Raw genomic sequence first — 9,518 nt, forward strand, 5'->3', positions numbered from 1 at the left:
TTGTAAGAGTCAAAGACCGTTTTCAATTCGTTAATCCCAATCAATCTTTTATGTAACCATAAATTATTCTAAAAAATCAGAAACGAAATTTAAATTCCATTAACTATGCATGAAATCAGGGATTTATCCTTATTTAAAACCGATAGCTATGCTTCTTCTTTGTAAATCTCCATAAACCATTGATGATTTCTTTTATTAGGCTATTGATCATCTATATTCTCCATTCTCTCAAAAATACACATAAAGTAGGTTGTTTTGATTTTTACTTAACAATTTAGATTTTTAGTCGAACGACTGGAATTATAATCACATCAAGGAAAGGTAAGAAAGCAAGTAACTCAAATTCCACTTGACAACTTCTTAGTTCTTTCATATATGCTTATTTCTTGATAACTACTATTTGTACTCTTCATCGATATTTGTGCTAAAGTTTCAACAACATGAAAATGATTGTTACTCAAGTTGCTTGATTTTTTTGGATTTCTTGTAGGTCGAAATTGTAGTTAACGAACAACAGAAATGGTCGAATTCATTTAGGTTCTTGTGAATGTAAGTAAAATATATTTTAATTTTTATGCTTTGAGGGTATCAAATTTTGTGGTTTGACTATTAATTGTCGCAGTTGTGTTATTTCGAAATTTGAATAAGACCTTTCTATGGGATTCCCCATTTTCTTCATACTTTTGACAAAGTGTTCAATAAGTTGAGCAATCCAATTATAAACGATGGACTCATACACAAGGTATGCCATGTCCTTCGCTTTTGGTTGTTAATATCACAAATCTGATTTTTTTATTTTCTCGTTTGTTTTGATGTGTTAGGATTTGAGACCTTGATTTGGATACTTGGAAATTTTGTTTGGTCTATGTGTCTACTACATGTTTGATGAAATGCTTAAGGGACCAATATTGGGATAAATCTACGACCTGGTTTAAATTACTTTTTTTTAAATTACTTTATAAATATACCAATTTAAATTACTTTAAAAATATACTTGTGGATTTTGTTATATTTCATGGTTTAAATTTGTATGTTTTCTCCTTAAAGTTTCCCTTTTCATCACTAATGTGTATTTGTTTATGTTTTAGTTATAATGCCTCCTTTGGCAGTTGATCAGATTTGTTAGTTTCTCATACTAAGTTTTCTTTGAAAATTATATTTAATTGCAAGTTAATACACTATCTAACACCCCAATAATATCTAATACTTGTATAAGATGGTGGCAATTATTATTTTTTATTGCAACTTCTCTTCATTTTGATTATCCGATATGGTTTAAGTTCTGGAATCCTGCTACTCAGAGGATTTCACATTGTGGGGCTTTGAAATTCATTATAAAAGGAGGATGGTTTATATGCCTTATTTGGAAACGTTTATTTCTTGCTCATGTAGATCGATAAGTATTTTAGAATATGTTCTTTTAACCTTATATTAGGACCTTTTCTGGGGAAAAAATTTGTTTTTAATATTAAACATCAAAAAAAAAGTTCATATATAGCATCGTACTCTTAAAAAATAACTTTTTTGGATTAATTTTAGTCTATATGGAAAGTTACATTTTTGTATATTGAAGCTCATTTAAAGGATTGTTTTTTAGAAAAAAAAATTCATTAATAGTATTAAACTTTGCAAAAAAAAAGTTCATCAATAGCATCGTAGTTTCAAAAAAACGGCTTTTTGTATTCTTTTTGGCTAATCTAGAAAAGTTTTATTTTTTTGTACATTAGAGCTCATTAATAGGATTTTTTAAAACATATTGTTAATGGAAAGTACATTTCATTTTCTTTCACATATAGACCATTTATGTTAAAAAAAAACATTCCAATATGAACCATTTATGTACTTTTGTTCACAAGTGAACCATTTATGTAATATATAAATTTAAATGTTAAGTAGTAGGTCATTAATATAACAATTTTCTAGGGAAAATTTGTTTTTAGTATTGAAATTTGCAAAAAAAAAAAAGTTCATTAATGGCATTGTACTTAAAAATATATATATTATTTTTGATTATTTTTAGATGATCATGAAATGTTTCATTTTTTCCTACATTGAAGCTCATTTGTAGGATAGTGTTTTGGAAGCAAATTTCATTAATAGCGTTGAGCTTTGAAAAAAAAATCATTAATAGCATCGTACTTTTAAAATAACCTTTTTGGAATTCTTTAACTGCAGGTAGATTTCTTGAATGCCTACCTTGATGAACATATGTGGAGAAATCCTTTTGGAAAAGGATAAAATCCTGATATGACAACCCAAACAAGAAAAAGAAAAACTCAGTTTTGACTAACCCAATTTATTTAAAATCGTTATTCATTTTAGTAGCTTACACACTATTTAGATGTTCTCAAAATAACATATGAAATAACTTCGAGATGTAATAAATCTAAAAAGTTATTTGGCATGTTTTATACTTTCTAATGATCATTACTAGGAAACATTTAAAGGATATTTTACCAGAAAGAATGTGATCAATATACAAAATAATGTTGCATATTGAACCTAATGTTTTTAATTAACTGTAATAAGGTCTTCCTGTAACAATTGATTGGCCCTACCCAACTCTCCCATGCAAGGTAATGGATTTATGTTGTTCTAAATGTGTCAAAATGCTTCACTTAGGTGTTACCCAACACATGGTTTGCGGATTATCCACAGTGATTTCATGATTGAGAAGAACACATCACATCAACCAAGATCAGACAATCAACCATATTAGTGACCCCCACTGAGATTAGCAATGTACTTTGAGTAATCCTCCAAAATAGGCAATGAACTTTGAACTATAGTAACTCTTGAATCAATTCCCAAATTGTACATCAAACTTCCAACATTAAACCTTGAACATTTTCAATTAATGTTATCGAGTTTCTATGTATATGATTATTTAGGTATATCGTAAATTGTTAGGTTCCCCTGTTGATTTTACTATTTTAACCTATACAAAGGATAAATACATATAATACCTACAAATACGAGAGTGTTGTCTTTTCTTTGTGAAATATGTGACATCCCCAAAATCACGGCCAGAAAAGACCGGTTTTATTTATGATTTTAAAATAATTTTCAGAGTAATCATTTGATTAAAGAGTTGCAGAATTTGTTCCCAAAACAAAATATGATAAAATAAAGTTTATCAAAACATTTCTTAAAGAAATGTATTTTCATTATATAACAAAACTCGGGATGTCAGGTTCTGATACAGACCAAAAGCATAAACGACACATTATAAGCCTTACAACATTTAATTACAACTACAGGCTTATAAAAAAAATATCTTGATGATTCATCCAAGTTATGCTCTCGCGCCACTACCTGTAATACAAAGAAACGGAGTGGGTCAGGCTTGGGAGCCCGGTGAGCTTATAAGGTTTTCAACCCACAATAAATAATTATATTTAATTCATCAACCAACAATAACCCGATTACCCATTCCCGTTATCCTCACTTTACGTCCCTAAAACAACATCTATTACAAGGGACCTAATCTAGGATTTTCATCGGGATGGACATTACTGCCAGGGGCTTCCTCAGCAATAAATGTCCTAAAGGCAACCATGAGGGGGATAGAGTACACCGGTGAGCACATCGTTCACAAATACTTACAAGTTATGAGTCTGCTAGCGTTCCACAGGACTGTCTAGAAAGAGTTCGTGGTTGTCATCAATACTCCGTTATAATTTCATAACTTCTTCATCCGACGTCCGTTTTCGTCTGTTTTTTTACCGTTGCACTACTATTGACGAGATCTTCGATTCTCGTTTAGATTGTTTCGGCTAAAAACCGCTCGATCTCAAATCGAGTATTCGGGCTGCACACTGCTAAGCTGAAACTTCGGAAAATCATAACTTCCTCATACGAAGTCAGATTTGGGCGTTCTTTTTATGCACGCTCTCGGTTTAACAAACTCTACGACATTCATTTAGATCACTAAGCCTAAATATCGCTCCATCGTAAATTCACTTTTTACGGCATTCAGCGTCGTGCCGGTTCTGTCGCGAAACTTCGACAGATCATAACTGCTTCGTTATAACTCGGATTTCGGCATTCTATATATATTCGGAAACCTCGTTTCAACCACTACAACATTATCCATAGATATCGAGCTTATCTAACATTTCATTTTAATGCTCATTGTTAACATTTATTCAATTAAGACACACAAATAAGCACAAGACACATAATACTCAAATAATACACTTCTATTATTTCAAAACGGATTACACAGGTTAACCTAGACTATTACATTAACACTAATGACAAGCCCAGAAACACATGCGTTACAAAATATCTAATAGCTAATTTGACAGTAGCATTTTTGTTTTACAATAATAAGGTTTGAATGACTGATTTTAAATAATCATTCTGTAAAATCATTTAAAAACCAAAACTATTCCTTTTTATATACTATTATGTTAATAATGCAAAAGTTAAACCATAATCTCTTTGTTTTATTAGTTATCTTAATTTTAAAATTTATATAATTATTATGTAAATCTGATTACTTATTTAGCTTATTTTAAAATAACTTACATTATAATCGTACTTATTTATTTGTTGAATATTAGTAGAATGATAACAATATATTAATTAATTTTGTATTTATCATATATATATATATATATATATATATATATATATATATATATATATATATATATATATATATATATATATATAAGTTTTTAAATATAACATAACGAGGTTACCACCTTATAAAAATAAAAATAAAAATAGTATCACAACCAATTAATCGATTCTCTATTTCATTATGATCTTTAAACGATTAATTTTTGTTATATGAAAATTTTGTCTAAATATATAAAAGTAATCATGTTTTAATTTGTCAAATTATAAAAGTAATCATGGTTTATGCTTTTCATATATGAAAATCATATTATAAAAAATAGTACAAGCATCAACGTGTTTTAAAATAAACTTCATATATTATTTTAGTTTGTAAACAAATATTTTGACAAAATAACTATTTATTTTGTTTAGGATTAATGTATACTTATATATGAATGGGAGATGATACAAGAACAATATATTTCGTGTTCTTTAAAGTATAGCATGTTCCCGATAAGAACATATACAAATTTGCATTCATAAATAAGTTTAATTTTTTAACCAATTTGCTAATATTTATTGCAACACACCCTCCCTATAAACCTTAAACCCATAAATAAATGTCTGAAACTAATCATCGAAAGAAACTATTTGGTATCGTTGCATCACTAATATTGAAATAAATCATTCTAGAGATTTGGTCCAATGATTCCTCTATGTCCGCATGAAGATGACATGTTCCCATTCAAGCTGATAAGAAAACAATTTTTAATTTGATTATGTTTTACAATGACAATCGATAAAGCTCATTAACAAACAATTCCAAATGTATGTATTTATCTCCCAGAATCGGTTTCTCGTCTGGCCAACTTTATGTGGCCTTGTCTAGAGGGATATCGCATGCCAATACAAAATTATTAGAGAACTATGACAAACAGTTCAATGACAGTGAAGTCAATACATCAAATATGGTCGACAAAGAGGATATCATTGCTCTATAGCTATTTATCTTCCACAATCATTTGGAGTCAAGACCATTTTATTTGGTGGTGACTTTAGACAAATTCTTCCAACAATACAATGAGGTAATTATTCAGATATTGTGTAGACATCATACTCATCCAAAATATGGTGTGAATGTACAATTTTACGTTTAACCGTAAACATGAGGCTTTAGTTTGGTTGTCTGACTAATGATTTGGATGATACAAAAACATTTAATGAGTGAGTTCTTAAAATTGGTGAAGGTAATACAGGTGGTTCTAATGATGGTGGAGTTGATGTTGAATTTCCAGAAGACGTTGTCGTTCACTCTACATGTGACCATATTCATTTAATTGTATCCACCATTTATCCATCATTTGAAAACATTTTAGGATTAATGAAAGATGAAGGGAAAACATATATGAGTTCAAATTCTTTACGTAAGACAGAGGTACCAATTTTTTTTTTGAGGAAGCAATATACTCTTCACTAGTGTTGAATGGTTTTAAGACATCTAGAATTTCCAACCATAATTTTACACTAAAAATAGGTGTTCCAGTCATGTTACTTCGTAATATCGACCAAACCAAAGGACTATGCAATGGTACTAGATTAAAGATTGTTAGACTTAGAAGACACGCCATTGAAGCCTGAATCATATATGCTAGATTCTTCAACAAGACTACTTATATATCTTGCATGAAGTTAACTCCATCTAATAAAAGAATCCCATTTTGTTTTCAGTGAATCCAGTTCCCCATAGTTGTTTACTTTATTATGGCCATTAACAAAAGTCAATGACAATAATTATCAAATGTTGGATTATACTTGCGTAGGCATGTCTTCACTCATTGTCAGTTATATGTTTTTTATTTCTCGCGTCACAAGTGAAAAATGATTGAATGTACTCATATATGCCGAGGAAGGTCATTCAACCAATAAAACAAAAGGTTATGTCTACAAAGAGGTCCTTCAACGATTATAGATATTTAGGTGTTTCATTGTTTTTTTTCCAGACATTTCAATGTTACCAATAATGTTAAGTATGTTTCTATTACTTTATCTTTTTTTTATAGTGCCAACTTTTTAAAACCTTTATATATACATTTTTATATGTTTTCCCGCATTTTACGCGGGTCATAATATAGTTACTCTAAATATATCATAATTTGGACTTCGAATAGAGTATCTTGCTTAATGGAAAAAAGAGTTAACCTCTTCAATCAACAAAAAGATTTGATAACTATCAATCATCTAAAAGCCCAAAATAGTAAAGTTTTCACACACACACTAGAAGAAATTAAGGTCGCCACAAAAAACGCCGTTAAATCTTAGTTTTGTCGCCGATAAAAGTAATAGTGGCAACACATCAGCGTTAAAGAGTCGTCGGTACTGCCTCATAGCTATTGCTCAAAATGTTGTCACTAATAAAGATATCACCGACAATACCCATTGTCGTTGGTAATGAATATTTCGCCGTTAATAGTGTCATCGGTAATATTATTTTTTATTTTTTATGTTTTTCAAGATCAGTCATTTTCAGTAGAGGTGTACATCAAAATCAGTAATTTGCGGTATATATATATATATATATATATATATATATATATATATATATATATATATATATATATATACACACACACAAATGACCTATAGTGACATTTCTCAGAAAACGGCTTGCAACACTAAAAAATATAGAGGCTATTTTTCAATACATTTAAATTAGTCTGTGTGTCGATTGTATATATATTGAAAACTTTTATAACACTTAATAATATCAAATGAGACAATTATTACCCACACTCAAACACTTTGGCCATATGTCACCATCAACTACTGATTAATATATATATTAAGATTATGAAAGATTTCAACAGTAAACAACCTATTTTTTGTCAATTTCAGCCCTTCTACTTTGAACCTTCCACCCATTTCTCATTAATCCCTGCCTTCCGGTTACTATCCTCTAAACAATGGTTGTGTGCTGGGTTTTTTTTTTTTGAATCCCAGGTACACCTTTGCCAAACGTTACTTTTTGGAGCTAGCTTTTGACTGATACTATTAAGATTAGTAGTATAATATTTGTATATCAAATTTGCCATAAGTTGTCTAAATTAGACTTAATGACAGTCTTACCTTTACAGGGAGAAGGAATTGGAGATGCTTATGGCTATGAAATATGGAAACTAGCACTTAGAAGAAACAAGTGGAACTTACATGGATAAGTTTTCAAGGTTTATAAAGAATAAAATGATAAAAAAAAAATCAATATCTTATTATCTTCAGTTTAAGATCCAAATTTTTCATAATTTCATTAGGTTGAGTCTGTTTGCACGTGGAGAAGATGAAAGAAAACACAAAACAAAAAGCTAAAGAGGAGAGAAAGAGATTAGAATCAAAGGTAATAATAAAGAAAGAATCTTGAAATTATAAAATTTTCATTCATTATAAATATAAATTTAAATCAAATTTGCACTATAAATGGAGTTACTAAAAGTAAACTTATGGTTGGAGATGATTTTAGTTGTTCCGTTAACCTTCATTACCTAGCAAGGGTTTTGCCAAAATATAATCTGCCATTTTTTTGGACCAAAACTTCCAAATTAAACAGTTTTTATTTTTTCTTAGAGCACCTACTAATCTTGCTAATATTAAGCGACTGCAGGTGCAATCAAGTGAGTGCAGGTACATGGAGGAAAATGGTGGCTTGAATCAACAAAGAACATCTGCAATCTAAATGCTCTCAATCCCATTACATTAAATTTCTTATTTTAACATGATAAATAATAAAATTAAATACTAAATGCATATTTTTGTTTTATGCTTTCTCTTCTACATTTGCAATGCAGTTCCTGTGTGGCTGTCTTTCTTAATGCAATATTAGTCATTCCCAACTTTCATTTTCATAGCATTTGGAGAGATGCCAGGTTTTTCAAAGCGTATTCTTTTGTGAATAAATTACAAAAATACCCTCTAGAATATATCTATAAGAAACTATAAGTTATATCCTGACAAACCCTATATAAGTTATAACATAATAGGAGAAGTTATTTATGGATTTGGTATCTGTTATTAGTTGGATTATTTGTTCTCCTACTGATGTATTTATAACTTTGTTTTTTAACTTACAGGTCGGTTTATGCTTTGGAACCAAACAAACATGTATGATTGCTCACGTTTGTATCTCTAACAACAGGTAATTCGATTTTTATCTATTTTAGAGTTTTATTTTCCTTTTTTAGAGTAACAAAGAAACATGGATTTGAAAACAGAAAATTGATGAGGTCAATTGTTTTCTTTCTCATCCTTAAAGTTTAAACTATGCACCTTTATTTAGCAGTCTCTTAGCATTCTCAGTAAGTTTTAATTTTCAGATATACCCATTTTATTGGAAACTATGTATTCGTGAAGGAAGATCTTTCCATATAATCTCAATTTGCTTACAATTGAAACTTATGATAATAACATCACTGGATGAATTTGCTTTTGCATTTTTAGCTATGAATTTGGCTTTAGCCGATAAGAAATCAAAGAGCACATAAAATCTCACTACTACAAAAAAGCTTATAGGACCCGGTTATTTCAATTAAATAACCCGGTTTTGAACCGGGTCCTAAAGCCAGCGAGACCTATGTGAAAAAACGAATAGAACCCGGTTTCACAAACACTTTTTTCACAAACACTTTTTTCACAAACACTTTTTTCGATATGCATAACGTCCACACAATGGTGAGCCTGCAAGTTTTTATAGTCTGAACGTTTATTTCCATGTTTCCAGTAACTAAGATCCATCTGTAATTACATAAAAAATATTTTGATTCAATAAGTCTCAACAAATATTCCTGTGATATTCATTGTCTGGAACACTGTCTTAGATTTTCAATTCTACTTAAATATAACGAAATTTTATGTTCTTATCTGGAAGTTACCTTTGAATGTGTGTGCCAAAGATTAAAGGGAAA

At 29.7% G+C, this 9,518-nt stretch overlaps 1 long non-coding RNA gene across 1 annotated transcript; it reads left to right on the forward strand.

Annotated features, from left to right (window-relative positions):
* Positions 1-7,884: 7,884 nt before the first annotated feature.
* On the forward strand, positions 7,885-8,526 carry LOC128126217 (uncharacterized). The gene is made up of 3 exons (XR_008223985.1): positions 7,885-7,957; positions 8,222-8,241; positions 8,406-8,526. It is a non-coding gene; the product is annotated as an uncharacterized LOC128126217 (long non-coding RNA).
* The last annotated feature ends 992 nt before the right edge of the window (positions 8,527-9,518 follow it).

The sequence above is a fragment of the Lactuca sativa genome, chromosome 5 (genome assembly GCF_002870075.4).
Source record: "Lactuca sativa cultivar Salinas chromosome 5, Lsat_Salinas_v11, whole genome shotgun sequence".
In the NCBI taxonomy this organism is placed as follows: Eukaryota; Viridiplantae; Streptophyta; class Magnoliopsida; order Asterales; family Asteraceae; genus Lactuca; species Lactuca sativa.